This window comes from Prionailurus viverrinus, chromosome D2, assembly GCF_022837055.1.
Source record: "Prionailurus viverrinus isolate Anna chromosome D2, UM_Priviv_1.0, whole genome shotgun sequence".
Lineage (NCBI taxonomy): Eukaryota > Metazoa > Chordata > Mammalia > Carnivora > Felidae > Prionailurus > Prionailurus viverrinus.
The window spans coordinates 24,012,670-24,040,534 of NC_062571.1; the positions used below are offsets into that span (position 1 = coordinate 24,012,670).

Genomic DNA, 27,865 nt, shown 5'->3' on the forward strand with positions numbered 1-27,865 from the left:
TTCAAAGAAAAGGAAGAAATAACCAAGGAATGAAGAACAAAGGAAACAAAAAAAGTCGGAGGAAAATAGAACCCATAGAACCCTGAACAGTTCCAAGACTTCTGAAATTCTGACATAAGTTGGCTTACTTGATGAGGAAAACCAGACTCAAAAAAAAAAAAAAAACAAAACTTTTTTTTTTTTCAGGAAATGACCCTGGAGGAAAAAAAAGGCATCTTTCCTCTGAATTAGAATCCACATTTCTCATATATATATGAAATACAGTCTATCCCATGAATTCTTATTTTTGAAAACAAAATCATCCATTTTCTGCCTTAATAGAATTTTAAAGGCTTCACATTACCTTTGTGTAGTTTTTAATATAATATCAAATTCTTTACTCATCCATACAGGAAAAGCAAAACCTAACAGTGACTTAGCTTAAAAAATTGCACTCTACCTAGAGTCAATAGTCCAGTACTACAATTAGAGAAAATTAAATATATTTCTCATAGTTCTGTTTAACAATAAAAAAGTATTACATGCTCAGTGCTATCCTTTATAACTGTTGAAAAATTTTAAGAGTGTAATCTTGTACCTGATGTCAGAGTATATGCAGTCTATTTGACAAGATAAATATTTAGGGAAAGCTTTAATTTAAAAAAAAAAAAAGATAAAGGGTCAGGAAAGGGAGGAACCACTGTGGAATATAACACAAAAAAAAAATTTGGTAGAAGACTTGGGAAGTGAGATGGCCCTACAAAGTAGAGCAGGATTTGAAAAGGTTAGCAATAAATTTTCCAGATTCAAGAAGATAGAAATTAGTAACAATATGAGCAAAGTTATGGAGGCTAGTATGCTACGTTTTAACCAGATAAGCAGGAAGAGCCTACTCATCTTGAGCAGCGCTGTGTATTGGAGAGTATTGGAAAATATAATTTAATGGGTAAGGCAGGCTAGATTATGAGAAGCTTTAAATGGATGCTAGTCAGTGCGGTTCAGGCTTGGTACAATAAACAACTAGAAACCATTTTCATACTTGACTGTGAGACTATTTAATGAAGTAGGGAACTTTACTGAGTTTTAACATAGGAAAATCCTTCCTGAAGTACAGTTGAAATGAAAGATTTCTACTTGTTTGTCATAAATTCAGCATGATTTTCCATAAAGAGATTATTATTTTTGACATGAAGCAAAGGTCAGAGTTTGGGTGTGTATTTGTGTCCCTGAACATGATGATGTGTGTAGGTGTTTTAATTTACAAAGTCAGGGTCAGGAGGCAGGTTAGGGCTACACAGTGTCATGGCAAACTTTCATTTCAGTCCAGAAAGTAGTCAGTTTACTGGAAAACACTCAATCAACTAAGTTTAAATTAAAATAGTTACAAATTATTGTGAAAAGCAATCCCAGCTTGTTTAAAGAAAGGTATAAAAATAAGCATGTTTTTCCATAAGGAGATTATTACTTAAACATGAAGCAAAGGTCAGAATTTGGGTGTGTATGTGTGTGTATAAGTTTTAATTTCCAAAGTGTGGGTCAGAAGACAGATTAGTACTACACTGAGTCAATACAACCAATTAAGTTAGTTATCTCAGGTCACAAAGTAGACAATTTTTTGGAAAAGTTCAAAAAACTAAGTTTAAAACAATATATTTACCAACTCACTGTGAAAAGCCACTGTAAGTTTATCTAATTAAAATATTAATAATTATTTCTTGAGATCTAACAGCTTGTCATTCTGCCATAGAAATAAATTTGATTAATCTGATGGGATACATTTCTCACCAAAAAATTGGCTATTTCTACCCAATGCCCCAATCTTCTGGGTGCTTAGAAATTGATATCCAAATTCATTATAAAAAGTCCAGCAATATTGCTAAATAAGAAACTTTCATCAGTTACTTTTCATTTCATAAATATGCTTTGAAAACACTGTTAATTTTACAGAAAGTCATTAGGTTAAATAAATTACCACTTGGATACACTTACTAATGGAGTAAAATAATTCCAATATATAATTTACTTCTAAATGGCTCAGAGTTTCAGAAAGTATTAATAAAGCCCTGACATCCTATATCTTACACCAAACATTAAGTCTGATCATTGCTTTCCTGGGTCTTACTAAAACAAATTATGAAAATTGTAATGGGCTTCTTAGAAAGGCAATGACATGGGCATGTTTACAAAACTCTTTTCTTTGCTTTCCAGATGAAACTAAGGAAAGTTAGGTCTCTACTATAAATTCCACAGAACAGCTATTTGGTACAATACTCTTCTTACCACATTGAGAGAGGATTCAGAGAGCCAAGCTTAAACTCTCTAGTTTATAACACAGTACAGAGTTGCAATAAAAGATTCCTACTTTTTTGTTATTGTTAGCTTTAAAAAGCCAGAAAATACTCAGCATAGGGCCTACTCTTCTGCAGATGAGCAAGATCGCCAAACAGATGGGAAGTGGTTTCTCCAAACAGTATGCTGTTATCTCTGAGGGGTTCTTTTAATCAAAAGTGGTGCCATCTTGGGGCAAATATTACATGGTAGGGCATGAAAGCCTTCCTTTTGTGTTTTTTCTCTAGATTGTTTGAAATTTCTAGACTGGAAGAAGCTTCTCTCTGTTAAGAGTTTGTTCTATCTTGTGGTTTGCTTCCTTACCTTCCAATTACTGACTTGGGATGACATTAATGCGTACCAGAAAAAGAGTCCCTTGATCAAAAATAAATAAGCATTTAAAAAAATGAATCTATAATTAACAACAACAAAAATCAGAAAGGAGGAAAAGAAGGAGGAAGAGGAGGGAAGAAAGAGAAAAAGAAAAGAAAGAGGAGGAGAGAAAGGGGAAGGGAGGGAGGGAAAATGAATGAAACATATAAATAGGCCTAGTAAAACTAGATGAAAATGACTAACTTTAGAGAAAAGACTTAAACTATAAATGCTTTATATTTCCAAAGAAATTAAGGAAACATGTATGACATATAAAGATATGAAACAAAATAAAATGAAAAAAGAACTGACATTCTAAAGAGAGAGAAAAATGATGACATGGAAGAACTTAAAATATTCAGAAATAATAAAGAGTGGAAATGACACAGTAGAAAAACCAACCCGTGACACAGAGAACCAGCTTTAGAAAATCACACAAGAAATGTGAGGGAAAGAACAGAGACAACGATTGCAACAGGTCCAATGGAAACCCAATATATGTAGGACTGCCACCTCTGAAGAAAACAGCAGAATTAATGGAATAAAAAACATCACTCAAAGATATAATTGAAATAACATTTCTGAAGTGAAGGAAGATAGGATGGATATAAAGAACAAAAAGAGTCACTGTTCTAGAAGAAAAAGGTGAAGAATGACAAACTCTGAGCTAGCCAGGTGAAGTTATTGAACTTCATGGCTAAAACACTCAAGCAATAAAAAGTAAGTCACCAACAAAGGAGGAAGTAAAAACAAACAAAAAACAAAAACAAAAATACAGACTTAAGAATTCTCCTTTGCAGTTTTAGATGCAAGGATATTGTGGAACAATGTCAATGGAGTTTGGAGGGAAAAGAGATTTGACTCTAAAATTGCATATTCAGTCAAATTAGTATTCAGATGTCCAGACAATATGGAATAATTTAAGATGTACAAAGTTTGAGGTAGCATATCTCCTAGATATCCAGGTAACATTTTTGAAAAATCCATTAGTCTACACAATCCAGTCAATATAGAGAGATTCAGCCAAATAAAAACTACGGAAATGGCAAAGTCACAGGATGAGAGATGGTTGGTGAGTACTGAATTTGGCTAAGCATAAAATTAAGGCCCAATTCCTAACTAACAAAGCATAAAACAATGTAATTATAATTTCTAAAAAAAAAAAACTACATAATGTTGAAAGGAAATGATGATAAAAGTCTCAGTGAATACCATAGTATCAATGAAACTGACAGTATCATCAAAAAACTTTTAAAAACCTTATTTTACATAGGGGCAAGAATCCCCATAAGCTGGTGAGTACCTATATGTACCAGCAACAGCAGGAAAGACATTAAGAGCTCTGGCAGATTGTATTACTTTCATCTATTTCTGCTTCATGGGGAGGCTTATACTTCTCTGCTCCCCTGAAGTTAGCCTTGCCCATTACCTGTCTGGGCCAATAAAATGTGAGCTGAAATGTCATGAAACAGATGGACAGAAATTTTTAAAGCTAGTTTGTGCTTCTTCCATCCCCTGGATCCCAGATCAGACATCAGGAAGTAGCACCATGACCAATGAACAATAAATAACTTTCATAGTTATAAGTCACTGAGATTTGGGAGTAATTTTTCACAGCAGCAAATCTAGTTTTGTTTTGTTTTTTTCACGAGTATACTACCCCTAAGCCTGAATGGAAAAGGAAAGGGCAGGTTGTCACTAGAGTCTAAAAAGTTATGGAATCGTGGAAAAGGAGTCACAAAGCTGGAACCGAAGTCAAAAAGAAACACAGGGTAGGCCAAAACTATCCCAAAGCAGCAGGAAATAGGGTAATAAATGCTCTGACTTCAATTTCTCTCTGCTCTTTCTCTCACATTCTCCTTGTGGCTCCATTTGGCCAAATCCAACTGGAAGCAGAGGTCTAAGTAATAAGGCATTCCATAGAATTCAGTGTCACAAGTTGGGTTTCCTTTAATCAGATGCTAAGATGGGGTTTGGATGCAAAATCTGTACTAGGCATAAACACATGTGAAGAAAAGGGGGATGAAACAGGATTGGACAAAGATATTGAACAATACAGCCAATGAGCTACAAAACATCAGCTACCCCATTGGAGAGCTCTGGAGTGAGAATTACTTATCAGAGCATCCCACACAGGGCCAAAACAGCCAGTCATGTGTGCACATCTTGCCAGCAATGGGAAGCCTAGTAGCAAAAGCTAGTTGACGTCACCTGGCTGAGTCATTTTGTCTACTTGGTTGTTTAGTTCTTCCATGGTGGATGGCCTCTGTAGGCATTAACATGTGATACATATACACACACAAACTATATTTATATTTTATTATTGTCAACAGAGAAGACATTATTTTTTATTTTTTAATTTATTTTTAATTTACATCCAAATTACTTAATATATAGTGCAATAATGATTTCAGGAATAAAATCCAGTGATTCATCCCCTATGTATAACACCCAGTGCTCATCCCAACAAGTGTCTTCCTTAATGCCCCTTACCCATTTAGCCTATCCCCCACCCACAACCCCTCCAACAACCCTCAACTTATTCTCTATATTTCTTATATTTCTCTGTATTTCATATTTCTTTCTATATTCTTATGTTCTATCCCCCTCCCTGGTTTTATATTATTTTTGCTTCCCTTCCCTTATGTTCATCTGTTTTGTGTCTTAAATTCCACATTTGAGTGAAGTCCTATGATGTTTGTCTTTCTCTGACTAATTTCGCTTAGCAGTTCCATCAATATTCCATCAATATTGCAAATGGCAATATTCCATTCTTTTTGATTGCTGAGTAATACTCTGGGGTGTGTGTGTGTGTGTGTGTGTGTGTGTGTGTGTGTATACATACACATATGTATTTATATATATCTTTCCATACTTTGGATAAATACCTAGTAGTGCAATTGCTGGGTCATAGGGTAGTTCTATTTTTAATTTTTTGAGGAACCTCCATACTGTTTTCCAGAGTGATTGCACCACTTTGCACTCCTGCCAACAGTGCAAAAGAGATCTTCTTTCTCTGCATCCTCGCCAACATCTGTTGTTGCCTGAGTTGTTAATATTATCCATTCTGGCTGGTATGAGGTGGTATCTCATTGTGGTTTTGATTTGTAATTCCCTGATGATGAGTGATGTTGGAGCATTTTTTCATGTGTCTGTTAGCCATCTGTATGTCTTCTTTAGAAAAGTGTCTATTCATGTCTTCTGCCCATTTCTTCACTGCATTATTTATTTTTTGGCTGTTGAGTTTGGTAAGTTCCTTATAGGTTTTGGATACTAACCCTTTATCAGATATGTTCTTGCAAATATCTTCTCCCATTCCATTGGTTGCCTTTCAGTTTTTCTGATTGTTTCCTCCACTGTGCAGACGCTTTTTATCTTGATGAGGTCCCAATAGTTCATTTTTGCTTTTGTTTCCCTTTCCTCCAGAGACTTGTTGAGTAAGAAGTTGCTGCAGCTGAGGTCAAAGAGGTTTTTGCCTGTTTTCTCCTCTAGGATTTTGATGGCTTCCTGTGTTACATATAAGTATTTCATCCATTTTGAGTTTATTTTTGTGTATGGTGTAAGAATGTGGTCCAGGTTCATTCTTCTGAATGTCACTGTCCAGTTTTTCGAACACCATTTGGTAAAGAGATCATCTCTATTCCATTGGATATTCTTTCCTGCTTTGTCCAAAATTAGTTGACCAAACGTTTGTAGGTCCATTTCTGGGTTCTCTATTCTGTTCCACTGATATATGTTTTTTGTGCCAGTACCATACTGTCTTGATGATTACAGCTTTGTAACACAGCTTGAAGTCCGGGATTGTAATGCCTCCAGCTTTGGTTTTCTTTTTCAGGAATGACCTTTGGCTATTTGGGATCTTTTCTGATTCCATACAAATTTTAGGATTGTTTGTTCTAGCTCTGTGAAGAATGTTGGTGTTATTTTGATAGGGATTGCATTGAATGTGTAGATTGCTTTGAGTAGTATCAACATTTTAACAACATTTGTTCTTCAACTCCATGAACATGGAATATTTTTCCATTTTTTGTGTGTCTTCTTCAATTTTTCATAAGCTCTCTATAGTTTTCAATGTATAGATTTTTCACCTCTTTGGTTAGATTTACTTTTAGGTATTTTATGGTTTTTGGTGCACTTGTACATGGGATTTATTCCTTGATTTCTCTTTCTGTTGCTTCATTATTGGTGTATAGAAATTCCAACCAATTTCTGTGCATTGATTTTATATCCTACAACTTTGCTGAATTCATGGATCAGTTCTCACAGTTTTTTGGTGGAATCTTTTGGGTTTTCCACATAGAGTATCATGTCGTCTGTGTAAGATGAAAGTTTGACTTCCTCCTTGCCCATTTGGATGGTTTTTATTCCTTTGTGTTGTCTGATTGCTGAGGCTAGGATTTCCAATACTATGTTGAATAACAGTGGCAAGAGTGGACATCCCTGTCAGAGAAGGCATCATTTTAAGCAGTCACCAAAATTTTTAAAAAATATAATATTTTAGTCCCTCCAAAAAGCCTCTACAAATTCCTGTATTAAAAATAGTACATAATACACTGACAGTAATTCACTAAAATTATGAATGAAAAACAAAGTATAAAGAAACAACACAACAATAGCTACTTGCAAATGTTAAAATTCTCCAAAATGACTATAGCCAAAGAATAAATCCAAACCGAAATTGCTAGAAAAAAACAATTCAACCACTAATTGCCAAACCTACTGGATACAGGAAAACTCTACACAGGACCTTAAGGTTGTTTACTATTAAGCAATAAAAAGAAAATAATAAAGCATTTTACTCAAGAATTTAGGGAATAAACAACAGTAATAGCAAAGAAATCAGAAGAAAATCATTAAGATAAAACCAGAAATCAATGAATTTTAAAAAAGAAAAGCAGCAGAATTAATAAATTTAATAATTGCTTCTTCAAAAAGAAAGTATCTTAGGTAAAATATTAGCTAGCCTAAAATTTAAAAACATAAAGAAAAAAAGAAAAACATGAAGGATAAACACTGATACAAAATTAAATATGAATTAAAAAGTAATAATGGCCATAGATTCCTGCATAGAAATGTGGTTGGAAGGAAAGAACAAACTATCCAAACAGTCACAAGATGATTTTGAAAGCCTACACCAATAGATAGCTGTAGCATGGAAACTAAAAACAAGGAAGTCTTCAGAGGTGAATTTTTTAACCTTCAAATGATAGATAGTTAACATGTATTTAAACTCTTCCAAGGGCTACAGAAAGAAAGGCTGCTCATATTGTTTATGAAGCCAAGATAAAAATTCTAAATCTTGTCAAAAGTAATCTAAAAGAGAAAATTACAAAGCAATTTACTAGTGAATATTGGCACAAATAACCCAAATACAATTTTAGCAAGTATAACTCAGTGATACTTAAGAATAACATGCTGGGATCGAGTAGGGTTATATTAGTTTTGTTAGTAGAGTTATCAACATAAGTCATTTCTTAATAGACAAGAAGAAAAATTATGTTATCCCACTGACAAATATTTAAAAACCATTTGATAAAATCTAACAGTCATGCACATTGCTGATAGGAACTCTTATTAAAATAGTAATAGAAAGATGCTTAACATTTCTAAAGTATGCATTTCCCAAACCTAAAGGTGAAGTATAAATACCACAAGCAATCCCATTAAAAATAGGATTCCTGCTGTCATTTAATATTTTTAATGACTTCGAGCTTGTGTAATAAGAGAACAAAATAAGAAGTACATTAGTCTGCTTTCGCTGCCATAACAAAATACCACAGACTGGATGGCTTAAGCAGTAGAAATTTATTTTATCCCCGTTCTGGAGGCTAGAAGTCTGAAATCAGGGCCAGCATGATCAGTTTCTGATGACAGCTCTTCCTGGCTTCGAGATGGCCACCTTCTCTCTGTGTCCTCACGTGGCAGGGAAGGACAGGGAGCTCTCTGGTCACTCTTCTTATAAAGACACTAATCCTACTGGAACAGGGCTCTACTGTTATGAACCTTAATTACTATCTTATTCTAAGCACAGTCATGTTGAGGTTTAGGTCTTCAACATATTAATTTGGGGTGGGAGGACACAATTCAGTTCAAGAAATATTAGTACTGGAAAAGGAAAGGCAACATTATTATTAGCTTCAAATTGTATAACTATTTATCTGAAAAAGCCAAGAGAATCAATTGAAAACTTGTATAAAAAAGTAGCATTCAGTATGGTAGCTATTAATAATTAAAATTATAATATAAAAGTCAATAGCATTTCTATGTTTAAACAGTATAATTAGAAAGTACATATTGGAGTAAAAACTCCATTTGCAAAACTAAGAAAAATTTTAAATTTTTTAACCATTTACTTATTTTTGAGAGAGAGACAGGATATGAGTGGGTGAGGGGCAGAGACCAAGGGAACCAGAGCATCTGAAGCAGGCTTCAGGCTCTGGGCCATCAGCACAGAGCCTGATGTGGGACTCGAATCCATGAACTGTGAGATCATGACCTGAACCAAAGTCAGTTGCTTAACCAACTGAGCCCCACCCAGGTGCCCCAAGAAAATTTTTAGATAGCAATGAAAAAGTGGCCAGAAAAGCAAAAGAAACATCTCTTTTTCTTTGATAGAAATGCTCGATATTGTGAAAATTTAAGCTCTTAATGTTTAAATCCAATGCAATGCCATTCAAAATTCTATTAAAATTTGTGGCTGAGGTACCCTCATTGTAGGGTATGTAGATTCACAAGAGAGACTATAACAAAATTGTTCTTCCAGCTGGAAGAATAAAATTATATAATGAAGAGAAACTTATCCTATTAGATACAATGATACAGGATCTGGAAAAGACCCACAGATCATTGTGGCACAATAAAGAATTTAGAAATAGCTGTGAGCATTTGTGGGATCTTAATATATGATAAAGATGGCATTCAAATCAATGATTGAAATATGGAAAATGGAGAAATGCCCATTACCAGCACACTCCTTACATCAAAGAAAATACCAGATAAATAAAATATATGAAGTTAAAAAATTAAACCATATTAGAACTAGATGCAAATATGAGTGAATTAATTTCTAATTTCTTTATAATTCTGGATGGGCCTATCTGAGCATGTAGGAAAAGACTGTAAGCATAAAATATCATAATTACATTTTTAATAGGAAGAGACACCAAAAGTAACTTTGAAAAAAATTTTTAAAAGAGAAATCTTATTTGTAACACATGTTAAACAAAGAATTAATATCCCCAGCATCTTATAAATTAATAGGAGAAAGAAAACATCCCAACAGCAAAATAAACAAACAACATAAACAGCACTTCACAAAAGAAGAAACAAACTGGCCATTAGATATACGAAAAAGACATTCAGGCTCAAAGAAATACAAACAAGATAATGTGATATCACTTCCTTTATTAGAGTGGCAATCCTGAGTGTTAGCCCATGTGTGAACAACTCTCCAGCAGTGTTTGTGGAAATTTAAACTGGTACTCTGCTAGAGTACAGTTTGTTAAAATGTATCAAAATTTTAAAAAGTCATATCCTCTGGCCTGGCAATTCCAATTTCAGGGCTTTATTCCAAGAAGATAAGTCAACATGTACCGGGATATGAGGATTTTTATCCTAGTTTTGCTTTTTACAATTATTAAAATTTGGAAAATAATGTTCCTCAATAGGAAATTGCTTAAGCACATATTCATACATCCATCCAATATAAGACTACATAATACCCATTAAAAATAATGAGCTCATGTATTTTCCCACAAGATAAACAATGAAAGATTATCAAATACCTATATCATATCAATCTAATTTCTTAAAATAAAATATACACATGTGCAATATTAAACCTAGCAATATAAAAGATGGATTTATTTTTACGTCATATTTGATTACATAGAATAACATCTGGGAAATGTTTACATGTTAAAGGTTTATGGAATTTGGATGATTGTTAGTTATTTTTCTTTTATATTTTACTATTTTGTATTGCTTGACCTCTTTCAGAATGATTCTGTTCATTTTTATGATTAAAGTGCAATAAACTTATTTTCATTGGTGGGAAAAAGTACTGTGATAGGTGATATGTTACTTATTCTAATAGGAAATATTTTTCTCTGTGGAATCATGTATGGTTGCCCAGAATTGGATGACTTCCTTTGAACTCCCACATCACTTCATTTACTACACTTGTATAAATTGCAATAATGAAAGACAAAATGTAATTTTTAAGCTATCACCTTCCATTAGATTATAAATTCTTGAAGTTAGGACTCTTTCTTATTTAATTGCATCTCCTACAGACTTTAACATAAGGATGTACTCAGTAAATGTTTATTGAGTTGAACCAATTAAACTTACGCAACCATTTAACAAAAATCATGATCTTTATACCTATACTAATCAAACTGGAATTTTCAAATAATTCTGAAATCAAAAACCAAACTCTGCATACTGAATAAAAGAAAGTGGAAAGATGAGATTATCACAAAGCTTTTGACCTCCAAGCCCAGAAATTGGAGGCTACAGGAACAGAGTTCTGAGTTGCTCACACTAAGATTTTTTAGGGATAAATGTGGAAGTTATTTGGCTTTTTCAGCTGATTTGTTGCCTACTGCTCTTCTTTCTGATTTGGATCAGGGTAGCTGAGGCAAGGGAACCAGGAAGTGCAGGTATGGCATGAACAGTACTGGTGCTTGGATATTGGCAGGTGTCCTCTGCTGATTTCTGGAAAGAGCTGTAAATTCCTGTAAAGTTAGGTTAAGTTTCCTTTATGTGACTGCACTGACTGTCTCCATTTTGTCCTTGACATAAGTGACTTCATTTTAGTTTGATTCTATACTAGTTACAAATGGAAATACTTAAGACTTGGCCATTGCATAAATCTCAAGAATAATTTTTATAAGAGTAAGATTTTCACTAGTCTTCTCAGAATATTGAAGAAAGAGATGTAAACTGTTTCAAGTTAATTAAAATTCATCTAAAAGAGCTCTGGAGTTCAAAGAATGTACAATCAAGCCCCTTACACACAACATTTCTCTCCAGTAAAAAAAAATAACTACAAATATCTGTTTTCATCCATAACTCTGCAAATAGCACAAGCTCAGTCTTAAAAAGTGATTTTTGAATGTATCGAGGATAAAAGAAAAGCAGAAATGTTTTTCTGATAATTGTCTGTCATTCTGTTCCATTTTTGTATTTTCTGTAATGTGCATCTATAATGATCAAGAACATTTTCTAATTTTGTAAATGATCAGCATGACTCAATAAAAAATAAACCAAAATAATTCTGAACACCTAACTGGTAATATTTTTAAATATTCCTTGAGCTGGAACAATTAGATGTTTGAATTACTTACTCCAAATGCTAATGTATGACTACTTTTCTCCTGTTCCACATTCATCTCTCTATATATAAACTATTTAAATCACAGTATAATTATGGAATATGTTAGTAGAGGGAAGGCAAAGTGTTTTATCAATGCCTGTAAGCATCATTTACATTAACATCTGTTACAGAATTGGTTTTAAATTTATTTCTAGAGCCTTAAAATCTGTGGGTCATACACATTCAATGTTTTTAGACTATAATGTCATAGGACTACAACGATTTTTTCAACCTTCCTTTGTTTTAACCTGTTTTGAATGCACATGAAGATATGGGTATTATATCTCTCTATCTAATTTCTTTAGATCCTTTTACCTCTGTAAGTCTTCTTATGCGTTGTTGAGTTTTCTATTTGTGTTGTTTGTTTTTCTTTTTAAATATACAAAATAGTTCTCACTCATGTTTATATCAAGGCCTTTAACACTTGGCATATCAATTTTCAGATATTTTTCAATAAAAATATCTTTCTCAAAATATGGAAGTATGAGACATATCTGCCAGCACTGCAGTTGGCCTGTGGGTATTTACAAAGCAGCACCAATGTCACAGGTGATTGTGAATCTCTGGGCAAAAACATATCATTGGGGAACTAGCCTCATAAGCAAATTCATTAGATATCCCCTTGTCAAATAAAAGAAAGAATAACATATAATATTTATATGCATTTTATATCTTCCTTAAAAGATGATAAACATATTTAACCCTTGAGATTATAAGGGAAAGAGAATATAACAATATTAATCCCTTTTATATGCTTATATAGATAACCTGATTGTTTCAATTAATATTGAATAGACTCCAAAAGATTATATCAGAATTTGGAGCTTCAAAAATTTTGACTGAGCCAAGCTTCTGCCAGCACACTAGGCAAGAGGCTGGAGAAATGAAGTATATCCATCCAGAGTCCAGCGTTCAGTCACTACAGCTAGCAGCAGGATGGGAGACTGATGTGGCCAGAGCCAAGATTCTTAAGCCTTTCCTCCTTCTTTTCTTCATCCATTTCCCTTTCCCATCTTGGAATCTGACTGGGGGGGAACAGGGAGAGAGAGAGGGAGGCATATGTTGAGGGTTGAACTTTTGATTGGCACAACTTTGAAAATTGGCTGCATATGGTAGGGGGAGGCATTGAACAAATAAGTATGTCAAGAAAAAAGAGCTTTGCACTCTAGGGGAAGGGAGTTACATATGTGGTAAGAGGGAAGACTACGATAAACCACAGGGTATTGGAGTTATCAGTGTGAACTAATGGATTTTAAGATGGATAGATAGATAACATAATGATAATCTTTTTCTAATATTATCTTCTGAGAGAACCTAACACAATGATACCTCAGTAACAGTGAGCACGCTAAGTGCCCAGCTCTTGGTTTCTAAATACCATTATCCAATAAAAGAAATGGCTGAATTTGGGTTTGGGGAAAAACAAGTTAGATGGATCTGGAATATGTTAATGTGCTAGAAAGCAAAGAAATATACAAAGAGTGATGGAATCTTGTTCAAAGGGCACAGGATTCAGCTTGAAGTGACTCCTACTAGCCAATTTGAACATCCAAATAAATTACAATAGTAACAAACTGTAACCATTTGAATAAAATACATATCCATGAAGCAATACTGTCAAAAATACATGAATTAAAAAAATAGATATGGGGGGAAATAGTAGAATAACAACTAATATCAACAATCTAAAAATACTAAATCTAAATCTAAAAAATACTAAAATCAACAGAATAACAACTAATATATCCAAAAAGAAAAATGAAATTAGAATATTACCATTCGGTAACTATCACAACAATAATTGATTGCAGCATGATTTATCAAAGAATGCTGAAGCTAAAGGTGTAAGTTTGATAAGGAAATGAATGTTTTCATAGTCTCAATATCTTCCCATATTCCCATATTCAATAAACATATCTTACTGTTTATTGAATAATAAGTATAATATGCTGAATAATGAACTTTGCAGCAGAGAAACTTAACCAATACCATCTTATTCAAGAAATACACATTAATATCAATTCACACTGTTGCTTCCTCATAAGCTGCAATGAAAAGAATATAACACCACTTCTGGGGTACTCCTGTCAAAAATGGATAAATCATGAGGAACATCAAATAAACCCTAAAAGAACAATATCTTAAAACATAACTGTTTTAGGCTCTTCAAAAATGTCAAGGTCAAGGAAAATAAGGAAAGAAGTTAAGAACGCTTATAAATTGAAAGAGACTGAAGAAATATTTAAATACCAAACATGCCTCTTCTGGATTGGATCCTAGACCTATAAAAGACATTATTAGGATAATTGGCAAAACTCTATTGGAGTCTGGAGATTATATGGCAATATTAGATCAAACTTAATTTTAATAGCTGTTCTGTGATTATATAGGAAAGGGCCATCCTACTTAAATGTACTCTAAAGTCTAATGAGAAATGCAGCATTACTCTGCAATTTAATATGAATGGTTATTCAGGAATTCTTCATTATTTCTATAACTTATGTGAAAATTAGAAATTATTTCAAAAGAAAAAATGTAAAACAGACAAAAAACAATTTTGACCAAATCTTTTTTTTTAATCTTAAAGTCTGAATTATGGGAGCACTGAAAATGTTTATGTGGGCCCTTCAGAGAAGTTACTTCCACATGTCCTGGCTCCTGTTTATATTGGATTTTATTACATAATCCTGCCCAAGGAAGCACAGTGTACCATTTCATTCACCCAAAGATGAAGCCCATATAAAATCCAGGATTGTAAACTTCCCATTATCTTCTTCTTTTTAACTATTGTATTGTGATGGTTTCTAGTACTCAATGTCATATTTCACCTTCTGGTTGTTCTTGTTTCTAAAATAGGAACAACAATCACTCCTCAAAATACTGATTCTTTTTCTTTTTTTTTTTTTTTTTAGTGGAGTCAAACTTGTAAATTAAATAAATTTTTGCAGCAAAATTTTGCTTATACTTAAGCAATGGAGCATTTTCATTAACTAAAACTTGCTTTTATTTTGACATGTTAGATTTGTGAAAAATCTACTGGTATCACCTACCGACTTTGGTAAAAATAATAAAAGAAAGGATGGAGAGAGTGGGAGAAAGAAAGAGAGAAGGGAAGAGAGAAAGATGGAAAAGGAAAAAAAGTTTCCTTAATAAAACTTTTGTTTTTTAAGGAAGACATTTTAGTATCCAAGAGTGATATAAAATTCAATGGAAACTTGGCCTATCCCTAATATAGATCCCAGAAGGTGAATTTTTTGAATTACTAACATTAAGTCTTTTGACTACAACTGAAATAATCTTCGACAAGGGTGCCAGGAGTACACAATGGGGAAAGGATAGTCTCTTCAACAAGTGGTGTTGGGAAAACTGGACACCCACATTCAAAAGGATGAAATTGGACTTCTACCTTACACCATACACAAAAATAAACTCAAAATGGATTAAAGATTTAAACATAATACCTGAAACTGTAAATCTAGAAAAAAGCATAGGGGGAAAGCTTCATGACATTGGTCTTGACAATGATTTCATGGCTATGACACCAAAGCATAGACAACAAAAACAAAAAATAAACAAGTGGTACCACATCAAACTAAAAAGGCTTTTGCACAGCAAAAGGAAACAAAACAGTGAAAAGGTAACCTACAGTATGGGAGAAAATACTTTCAAATTATATATATGACAAAGGGTTAATTTTAAAATATATAAGGAACTCCTACATTTCAATAGCAACAAAACAAAAACAAAAATCAAAGTGCTTTTAAAATGGGCAAAGGGCTTGAACAGACATTTCTCCAAAGAAGACATACAAATCAACAACAGGTATGATAAAGATACCTAATCATCAGAAAACTGCAAATCAAAACCACAATGAGATATTACCTCACACCAGTTAGGATGGTTATTCTTTATTTTTTTAATATTTATTTATTTTAGACAGAGAGAGAGAGAGAGAGAGAGAGAGAGAGAGAATGTGCACATGCACACACAAGCAGGGAAGGGGCTGAGAGAAGAGTACAGGGAATCTGAAGAAGGCTCTGCACTGACAGCAGAGAGCCCAGTTTGGGGCTCAAACTCACGAACCGTAAAATCATGATCTGACCTGAAGTCCGAGACTTAACCAACTGAGCCACTGAGGTGCCACTAGGATGGTTATTATTTAAAAGAAAAGATATAGTAGACATTGGTAAGGATATGGAAAATTAGAACTCTTGTACTGTTGGTGGGAATGTTAAAAGGTACAGCCACTGTGGAAAATAGTAAAGAGGTTCTTCCAAAAAACATTTTTTAATAGAACTACCATATGATCCAGCAAACCCACTTCTGCATAGGTAGCCAAAAGAATTGAAATCAGGGCTTTGAAAAGCTACTAGCACCCCATATTAATTGCAGCACTACTCAAAATAACAAGATGTGGAAACAACATAAATGTCCATCAATGGATGAATGGATAAAGAAAATATGGTACATATATAATGGAATACTATTGAGTATTTAAAAAGAAGGAAATTCTACTATTTGCAGCAACATATGGATGGATCTGGAAGACATTATGCTAAGTGAAATAAGCTAGTCACAGAAGGACAAATACCGAATGGTTCCACCTATACGGCAGATATAAAATAGTCAAACTCAGAAGCAGAGAATAGAATGGTAGTCATCAGGGGATAAAGGGAGCATTGATGGGGAGTTATTCAATGCATATGAAGTTTAAGATATACAAGATGGATAAGTTCTAGAGAACTGCTATGCAACATAGTGCCTATAGTTAACAATCCAGTATTGCGAATTTAAAAACTCCTTAAGAGGATAAATCTCATGCTAAGCGATAAAACCACAAAAATAAACAAATGAAAGAAGAAAAGGGATATAAGAAATCTTTTGGAGATAATGTTTATAATCCTGATTGCAGTGATGGTATCATGGGTGTATGCATATGTCCAAACTCATCAAAATGTGTCCATTAAATGTGAAATTAAAAATAAATAAATAACAGTACACCTCAGTAAAGCTGGGAAAAAAATTTTTTTAAACAGACGTTCTAAAACACAAAAAATCAAGTAAATGGAATATTCTGGTTAGCTAGATTCCACATTAAAAAGCAAAGAAAACCTTGATGATATATGACTCTATTATTTATGATAAGTATCTGATTATGTAATTTGCCAATTTTACATAAGATAATATTTAAAAGTAATTTTTATTATATGCAAACAGATTATCCAAGTCTTACTTTCTTATTTTTTTATTACTTTTCAATTTACTTTTTCAATTCTTTATTGGCTAAAGAATCTGTAACTATGAGCTAAAAGAAAAGATATGTAAATTAAAACAGGCTGTCTTGAATCCCCAGGGGAGTGATGAAATAGCATTTTAACTACCAACAAATTTAATTATTCAACCAACATTTGATGGTGTGAAGCATCAAAAGTTTTAGTTTTAGTTTTCTTCTAATATAGAATGTAGATTCAGAAAACTGTCAGATTTGTATTCCAGTTATGTTATTTTGCTTCAACTATGAATTCCCAGAACATTAAAGTTATCCGTATTTGATCATAAAGAAGGATATGTACCACCAAAAAGTTAAGCCTGGTTGATATAGGAATTTTCACCCCTTTAACTTTCGGCCAGTCTTTTCCTTCATCATTAGGATTTACCCAAATGCCTGACATTTTTAGGTAAAACTATAATGAAATGACTAATTTCCTTAATGGAAACAGGTTTGTTATGTACAGTCATAGAACTGTGTAACTTTATCTATAACCACTGCTCTTTTTACTCTTCAAATGTTATGCAACTGTCTATTCAGTATAGCTTTTTTGGACTTGTATGGCATTCTGTTAGTCCTCAAAATAACAAGCCAAGGCCCACAAAGACTTACATGGTAGCTGCCAAGATTACAATTACTTTCATGTTGATTTGACTCTGGTTCAGTATCAAAATATTTTATCTCCTGAAGAACAACTTGAAAATACAGTAGTGACATTGAAAGTTATGACCAGGAACATTTTAAAAATCTTAATTTTTATCATTACAGTGAATGTTTTTAAAGCCTTATTGGGAGAAGGTAAACCAGTTTGGAAATGCTTTGCTACTTGGATTTTGATTCTCTTTCTACATTCACTGAGATTGATTTACCCGTCTACTGTCTAGTTAGCTAGTCATACCATTATAATACATATTATTTGTAATAACATTTATATATATTATTTATATATACTACTTGTAACAATGTACCACTTATAAGTAATAATGCATTTATCTGTTGAATGTCTTTTAGTTTTGATTGCTTAGCTTCATAGTTCTAAACTATCCCTACTGTTGGTAAAATATTCATCCAGACCACACATCATACCAATTTTACTGTATCTTGAGATAAGATTTTATGTTGAATATATGCCATAAAAAGATCAAATTACCTATATTCCTTTTTATCAAGGAAAAAATATTTGACACATATGCAATCTGCCTGTCTTGAGTTTTGAAAACTAGAATTTTCTAATTAAGGAGAAAGACTCACTATTTTAGATGTTTAATCAAGGACCAGATAACGATAGAATGGGTTGCTGTAGTTGCAATTTATACGAGAATCACACTACAGTGCCCTCCTGTGGAGGTTTGGTTAAAACTTCATTTTTATGCCCATGAGGATGATTTTCAAACTAAGTGACAAAACCATTACATTCAAATTACTGAAGTTTGATGTAATTTGGTCATTTTTTTTCATTTGTAACTAGATGTTAAATTACTTTTAAAATATAGATATATTCAAAGTTCAGAAGATTTGCAGTTCAAAATACAAATTAAAGCATGTCAGCTTGTTATCTATATTTCTTAATTATTTTATTGAAATAGATTTCTTTCCTTGGTTTTTCCTTAAATAATTAAATAATAAAGAATAAAGAGCACAGTCAAATCCTTAACTAGAAAGACAAATTCTTCATCTAAGACATTTTTAGATTTATGTAATGAAAATGGAGTTTTACTGTGAGAAGCATAAAGACTATAATATTTTTAAACTACAAAAGAAAAAATGACAATAAAAGTTTAGTCGAGAATATATACTTATTTATATTTGCCAAAAATATGCAAAAGGCAACTTTCTTCAAACTCAAGTGTTTTTACTTTTCCAATTCAAGATTTAATTTTTTTTTCTGAGGATAAGTTAATGTTACATATTAGTTATTTCAAAATAAGTTGATTTGTTTGTTTTACCTCTAAGTTCTAAACCTCCTTTTACTCTTAGTTTCTGGGGTTTGGAACTGTTGTTAATTACCATGTGAGGCAAGCACACACACGCACATGTGCACTCATACGGATATGTATCCCAAGCCCTTTTTTACTCTGGGTGCATGTTAACAATCAGGTTCAATGTGTGCAAAATCCTCATATGTGTGGGTTTAGGTGTCTGATTATTCCTTTTGTGTTTAGTCTTTTCCTCCAGTAGCCTACTGCTTTACTGCCCAAGCTTTTCCATTTGCTAATGCAAAGATGCCTGCTAACTACTCAAAGCCTAAAGCCCACCTTCCTTCTTAAATGGGAAATTAAACAGGTGTTAAGAACCACTAGAACCTAATTAAGACTTTCTTGAAGAAGTAGGGTGTGGGGGGGAAACATTAACAAGAGTTGAGACAAAAACCAGAAAGCTATCTGCAGTGCTTTATGTCAACAACAAATACAATGGATTTTTGTCTCTTCACATAAATCTCTTTAAATCTGTCTCCTGCAAATGAGAAGGGAAAAACACTGGTTTTTCAAAGTTTAAATGTCTATAATTATAGACCATTAGTTAGCTGGCAACATTCATGACTAGAGAAATAAGTGGAGCTCTTTCTGAAGCAATAGCCATGATCAAAGAGATTATAAGTAAGCTCATCCAAACTAGAAGTGTTGGATAAAATCTTAAAATAAAAATAGGATGAGATAATGTGGAACAGAGTGGAGGATGGCGTTAGTTTTCTTTAGTGAAATGAGATTAGAACCATAGTTGAGACACTCAACCTAACTTAAAGTGACCTAACTCTCCTGCTCACACTCTGTCTCTCTCTGTCCCTCAAATAAATAAAACGTTCAAAAAAATTTTTTTAAATGGGGCACCTGGGTGGCTCAGTCAGTTAAACGTCCGACTTCGGCTCAGGTCATGATCTCACAGTTTGTGGTTTCAAGCCCCAGATCAGTCTCTGTGCTGACAGCTCAGAACCTGGAGCCAGCTTCAAATTCTGTGTCTCCCTGTCTCTCTCTGCCCCTCCTCCACTCACGGTTTCTCTCTCTCTCTCTCTCAAAAATTTTTTTTTAAAAAGTAACTTAAAATTTTAGATGAAGCATGCTTAGCACTGCATATCCTTGTTCTTCTATGTTCTAAAGAGAATCTAGGAGAAAAATGGGATTTTCCAAGTCCAGGAATATAGGAAGCTCCATTGACAAGGAATTATACAATCTAAAGTATCTTTGTAAAATCAGTGGAGTAAGATGGGGGCCCAAGCAGAAAGTTTCCCTCAGAGGGATCTAGGATAAACCCCCAGAACTGTGTACTGCACAAGCACCACGTGGTCCACAGTCAGAAAGGAACATGTGGGGCTCAGAAGACCACCTCAGAAAGCTAAGTCAGCACAGAAGAAGCTTTCTGTCTCTTTCTAGGCTCCAGGCAGGTCTGACAGCAGTTCTCTGTCAATAAAATCATATAACGTCAGCCAAATGAAACCATCTAAGACTAGGTGACGGTAACTCTTAAATATTGAGTCTCAGTTTCCCACCAAAAGCCCCTGGAACAGCTACACCAGCTAAACCAGTCTGGTACCAATACAGCTTAGTATTCCCTCACACCGACAGTTTTTGATCTCTTCCAGGCCATCGTCCCTGGAGGTCCTCTTGAAAAAGATGAAGCCCTTACCTTCAAGTACTTCACTTTATAGCTGTCAATGTCATTTATCTATCACTTAAGTTGCCTGCAGAAAACTTTTTTTTAATCCTCAATTCCTTTTTTCCCTCTACTTCCTTTGTCACATGAGCTATGGGCAAATTGCTCTGAGGGCTTGATGACTGGTGGCGAAGAGAAGAATAGGTAACCAGGTCAGACAAATGAGGGAAGAAAGGAACATTGAAGGAGATGCTAACAATTCTAATCCAATGTTTCCTATACTTTCTTCCCTTATCAGTTCAGAAATAAAGTGGTTCAGATGTCCCATCAAGGGATCATGCTGCCATCTAAACCTCACCATGTACCTGAATCATCTGTAACTTTTAAAAAATAAACTCTTGACCTCCCCCACCATAATCCTAGTTCAATACACGTAGGTTAGGGCTTGGCATCTCTACTTTTTAACAGTCATGGTGACTTTGATGTTCCAGCATCAGTGAAAACTGGCAAATTAAACTTTGCCTGCTACAGCTAGGTGTAATTTGATGGCATAGCTCTTACCATCTCCTTAGCACATAAGGTTTATGATCAGACAGTGGAGACTGTCAATGAGGACAATATGATCTGTGGCAGAACTGCTGAATTATCTCCCCAAATTCACTCTTTCATTTTGCCCTTAATAGATTTTCAGCTGGGCAAATAGTTGATTGGAATAGACTTCATTTTCCAGACTTTTTTTCAGTAAATAAATAAGTAAACTTAGCCATAACAATTCTGGCTGATAGGGTGTTAGCAGAAGTAAAATTTGGAACTTAACGGAAGTGCCCTAAAGGGGAAGGACAAGATCTTTCTGCCTTTCTCATATTTTTCTGGCTAGAATATAAAAGGGATGGCCTCTGATGGAGCACTTATTTTGGACCATGAGGTAATCTTGGGAATGGAGGCCAACATGGAGGAGCAGCAAGATAGAAGGAACTAGACCCCAAAATAATAGCCTTTTGTTGCTTACCTCTGGATTTTTATGTGAAGGCAAGGTATCTTGTTAAAGCTGAATTTTTGGATTTACTGCCGCTTTAACAGCTAACTGCCATCCAAATACACCAACATTACTACCTTTTATTATTAACAAACAAATGTTAGCCACTTTTAATTTAATTTAAAAACTAAATTTAAAACTTTTTTTTTTTTTTGAGAGAGAGAGAGTGTGTATCCGGGAGGGGCAGAGGGAGAGGGAGAGAGACTCTTAAGCAGGCTCCACACCCAGCGTGGAGCCCAGTGTGAGGCTCAGTCTCACAACCATGAGATCATGACCTGAGCCGAAAACAAGAGTCAGACGCTTAACCAACAGGAGCCACCCAGGTGCCCCGGAAACATTTTTAATGATAGCCCCAGAGTCAAAATATTGTATCATATTTTATCCTTTCAAATATTTGAGAATCCTCTCAAAATATTTGTATGTTTATATAATTCTAACATAAACATGGTAGTATACATTATATGTTAACAATTATGTTGGACAATATACATTGTAGCAGTTAGAGTGTTTTTGCAAATTATAAGCAGTAAAAATTTCACTAATTCAAACGTAAATAACTTAGAAGTTCAGAATGTCAACCTAGTCTGTGCCAATAGTAAAATTTTAGTCTCTAAAGAATAGAGACACATAATTTAGACAATATTACATGGAGACCGTCTATAAACAGCCTATTGCTTTCTTAAGTAGGACAGGATTTGAATTTGGCAGTATTCACTGTTTATATACAAATGGCCATTGTTATTATAAATGAAGTGGGTTTTTTTAAGTCGTTTAAGGTAGACGCAGAATCTCTACTTATAATATTTTATTAGCAGTTTATTTCAGTTACTTTAACAGAGGTTCTACAAGAGAACTAAGTCCTACAGAAAGTTGTTTAGGTGACTATTTTCTTGATTTTCTTCAAGAATGATACATAGTAAGATTCTATATGCATAGGAGAGAAGTTAATTTGTGATAAATAGTGGATGTCTTAGGCACAAGGGCTAACTCCTCCTGGCTGAAAGGCTGAGCATGCTATCACTTAAAAGTAAAGTTCTACTTAGAAAATATTCTATAATGTGACTGCTGTCAAAATGAGACTGGCTTTTCACTCAAGTCATCCAAATTAATAATATTAATTTGAATTCCTCAGAAATTTGAACTTAATTTTTTATTCCATCTTTGATAAGAGCCCATACTTAAATGTTAAAAAAAAAAGCAATTCTAGATTACAGTTTTGAAGCATGAGATTGGCATGATAAAAGCAGTATTTTGATCAAAGTAACTTGGCAATGTTACACACAACATTTGAAATGAAAAGGGATTAGAGACAAAAAGATAAATGAGGACATTATAAAATTGAGAAATGATAAAAAAAAATAGGCCTAGGATATAGCAATGGAAATGGAAAGGGATGAGCATATGTAAGAAATATTATAAAGACAAGTAGCACAGAAGTTGATGTCTGTTTAGATATGAAAGACTAAGAAGTTAAGGTGAATCAAAACTTGTACCGATTTGAGGAAGAAAATCTGAAAGTAATTGTGCCATCGACATAATTAGAAAAGACATTTTCATAACGATAGTAAGGATTGTGATGATAATTGTAGTGTTAAATACATTAAATGTAATGTGATAATGGAATGACAAAGTGTAAACTTCCTACAGACAGTTGGAGGTATATAGCTAGATATATTAGAGAGGTCATTGAGTCGGGAGAGGGAACTCTCATATAATGATCTATATCTAGCCATCTTTGGGCAGGTATGGCTTCTACCACCCACTGTGACATATTGACACAAAGGTCCAAGGTTCAAGGTCATATTGTAATGTGAGTGTGTCCTTTAGGACCAGGCTCCAAACACATGTAAGTAGTGGAAGAGAAACCAGGTTTGAAATGTATTGAGCTACAAGCGAGTCAATGGAAAATTCTAATAATTATCAGCAGTGTATAAAGCTATTCAAGTCTTGCAATAAGAGTTAAATGACATTTTAAGAATTCTAAAATATATTTTTGAAGACTTGGAAGAAAAATCCAAGTGCAAATGAAATGCAAACATTTTATTCAATAAATTTTGAATATACCATTTTAACTGCAATTTGGGCAGACTTTTGGAATGTTTTAGTTCAACAAGTGAGAATTACAGCTTGTGATTTGGACTTATATTCAGAGTACCTTCTTTTGTCATCTTTAAATTGATTTATTAAAGAACTGAGAAAAATTCAAAGTTTGGTAGAATATGAAACCAGGGCAATACAGAAGAGCAATTAAATCAATAGAAATTACTCTGACATCCATGAGTAACTGTAAGCCCCTAAATCTCAGATCATAACCAAAGTAGTAATCAAATTAGGGGAAGAAGTGCATTTTAAATTGAAACAATGAATAGCCTTCTGGATTGCTTGATAGTCCAATTAGTGAAGAGGAGTGAATCATATGAACACATTGTAAAAAGATTTAAATTTCTTGCATTTTTATAAAAAATACTAACATCAATGAAGATAACATCAAACCTATAATATGGCTCTACAATGAAGACATTGACACAAATTGGTTAATGAGTGCCATCCATTCGAGTAGTAAAGATTATTTTATATTATTCACTGAAGAAGAGAACCTAAAGAGAATTTTAAACTTTGCAATTCATTTAGGAAAGGAAACTTGATACAGGTTTTCTGAAATTTGACATCAATCCTGACATGTACATGATACAACCAATAATGAATTGTGAGGCTGAAATTCCATTAACAAGCTAGAGGAAAGACTAATCTTTCCTTTCTTTCTATGGAAAATAATATTACAAAATCATTGTCATGTGAAGAGCTGATTAGAGTAGAGTAAAATGTATTACAGGTGTAAGGTCAAGCAGTTAATGATCTTTAACTTGTTTTTTTGTTTTGTGGTATTTGTAGAATTTGTCAGCTCTCTGATATATGTGATTTCTCGTTACTACTTTTATCACTCTATACATTCACTTTTGTATGTAATTTTGTATCATAACTTAGTTCCAGGCTCCCCAAAACCTACTCTGGCTGCTCCTTGTCCATGGTCCTTACTGTGTACGGGAGCAGCGAGCCTTACTTTCCACAGCTAGAAGGTGATGGCTATGGTCCAGGGTGCTTAGAAAGGGTGGTGGCAGGGAAGATACACAGAAGTAGATATCAGATAGATTTCTGAGCAGATATGACAGGACTTGCTGAAAGTGTTGGACACAAAGGGTGAGGGAGAGGAAGGAATCAAGGATGGCCCCAGGATTCTGACTTGAACAGCCAGGTGGGTATTAACACCATTACCTGAAAGATTGGGGAAGGAGCAGGTTTAAGGGCAGGAACAAAGTTCCTTAGGACATGGTGAGTTTGTCATGATTTCCCCCACAATGCCACTCCACCTTCCTTGCTGCTTATCATATTATGCTTCATATTATAGTCACATCCACACTAGACTGTAAACTCGAGGAGGGTAAGAACTCACTTCTCTTTGTCCTCCATGAGCGTAAAATTTCTATTCAATTGAATTTAACATGTAACACACCAAACATACAAGATGCTCTACCAGAACTCAATTTAAATCACTTGAATCAAACTCATCCTACAAAAAGAAAAAAAAATGCAAATGGATAAGAACCCAGGTTTAGAATGAAGTAGACCAGAGTTAGCACCTTAGCAGTCTCTTGCTAATTGTGGCATCTTGGAAAAATACCACATCTGCTAAGAGCCTCTTGTTTCTCATCTAGAAATGAGAATGACTCTCCTTACCTCATAGAATTATCACAAGTAAAACAGTGTATGTAAAATGCTTATCACAGTGCCTAGCACACATGAGCACTCAATAAATGGTAGGATGTGCTTGCATTTGGTTTTCTTGATAATACAAATAATGTCTGTAGCACAGACATCACAAAATCACTAGAAGTCACTAGAAAATGTTGAGAGAGAAAAGTTACACTTTCAGCATAAGAACCTATCTTAAATTATTTCAGGAAAAGATAATAGGCTTCTGCACTCTTTCAGTCCCAAAAAGGGGGAGGGGGGACTAAAAGGCACTATGAACAAAAATAGAATAAATTTACCCAATTCTTTACTGCACTATTTAACCTCTGCTTTCTTAATCATATGCACAGCAGGGGAAAGGATGTGCTAAAACAATTCATGTGTCATGAACAAAGCAGGCGCAGATTTTAGCTCAAAAATCACACTAGGAAAACCACCAGTTGGAAGTAAAGTAATAAGGCCAAATTTATTTTTTTAATTGAGTCTTGAGTTACAAGCAAGCCTTTAATTACATTAATCAAGCAGGCTTCCTTTCAGCAAAGGATGAGGGAACTGCATTGTTCTAACTTTTGCTAAAAAACTTGTTTTAAAAATTGCTAGATATTATTTGGACATATGGAAAATAAAGCCTTTGATTTCTTTTTTTATTTTTTCCCATCGTTTCAATGTAGCTATAGCAAAAGACAAACATACACTTACTTCTTGGACATGACATACTCTAAATGACTATAAATCACATTTAAAAAATTTTAATGTTTATTTATTTTTGAGAGAGAGAGACACAGAGCATGAGCAGGGGAGAGGCAGAGAGACAGGGAGACACAGCATCTGAAGCAGGCTCCAGGCTCTGAGCTGTCAGCACAAAGTCCCACGTGGGGCGCCAACTCACAAGGTGTGAGATCAAGATCATGATCTGAGCCGAAGTCAGAGGCTTAATTGACTGAGCCTCCCCCGCACCCCCCATCCCCCTATAAATCACATTTTAAATTTAAAATATCCAAATATTGAAAACATTAGTATTCAACAAACAGAATTTCATTTTGTTGTTAGACTTTTACATGATAATGTTTATTACCATTGCTCTGAGCTTTGAATTTTTGATATATCTTCCCCCCAACTCCCTAAGAAAATGGGTTCTACTGATTAAATGTCAGTCAGTAGGTTACTTGCCCCATATGACAGGTGAAAAACCTAGACATATAAGAAATTAAATGATTTGCCCAAAGGTCATGTAGTTAATAATAAACACCAGAGCTGGGACTAAACCCAGACCTGTGTGACCCCAGCTCATCACCAACACTGTGTCATCTCTTACCCTAGAATGCTCTTCTTACATAGTGTGTTTTTGTAAATTCCATTGTGTCTGTCTTTCTGTGTGAGATTTTCTCTATCTGACCCCATCTGCTTGCTAACCCTATTTATTCTTCAAGATTTAATTCAGGCACTATCTCCCCTTCACATTTCCCCTAACTCTTCCCCTCTTCCTTTCCACTTCAATGAAGTGGCTGTCTTCCCTCTACCCTTCTAAGATACCCTACATATACTTCTAATAATTATTTCATTCTACAAATTACTTTGTATGTCATCCCCACCAACCCCCAACCCATACTCTAGATTGTGACCTCTGTGAAAGTCAAGGAACATGCGTTGGTCGTGTCTGAATGCCCAGGGCCTAGACAGTGCTTGGCTTTTAGTGCATGCTCAGTGAAGCTATGCTAAAAATGACTGTATATGTAAGAGTTTTAGAAACAGAGTGCCTTGTTTTCTGAAAAAAATTATGAAAGCTTTAAGGAGGAGCTGGGAGTTGAGCTGAACTTTTGAAGACATATTGGATTTATATTAACATCTTTACAGGAAATATAAAGAAACAAATTATATTTCTGTCACTGCCAGTCATACTTTGAGGATGCAATAAAATAATTAATATTTTACAGTAAGAGCCCTAAGAGTATACATTAAACGTTTTATGTTCTCTTGTCTTTAAAAATGATTATTGCCATGTAATTTACACTTTGTTTAAGTAAGTATGAAAAACATGGCATATTTTTAATCAGTGTCACGAAGCGGCCCAGCAACAATTCATTTCATCTAATATTTCATAAATGAAACCTGTTTGAGCCAGGCGGATTCTTGCAGATAACTAAGGATAGTCTTGGTTCTTAAC

At 34.1% G+C, this 27,865-nt stretch overlaps 1 protein-coding gene across 5 annotated transcripts in view; it reads left to right on the top strand.

Annotated features, from left to right (window-relative positions):
• CABCOCO1 (ciliary associated calcium binding coiled-coil 1) overlaps positions 1-27,865 on the top strand; it is a 119,459-nt gene that overhangs the window by 69,164 nt on the left and 22,430 nt on the right. The gene's annotated exons all lie outside the window — the stretch shown is intronic.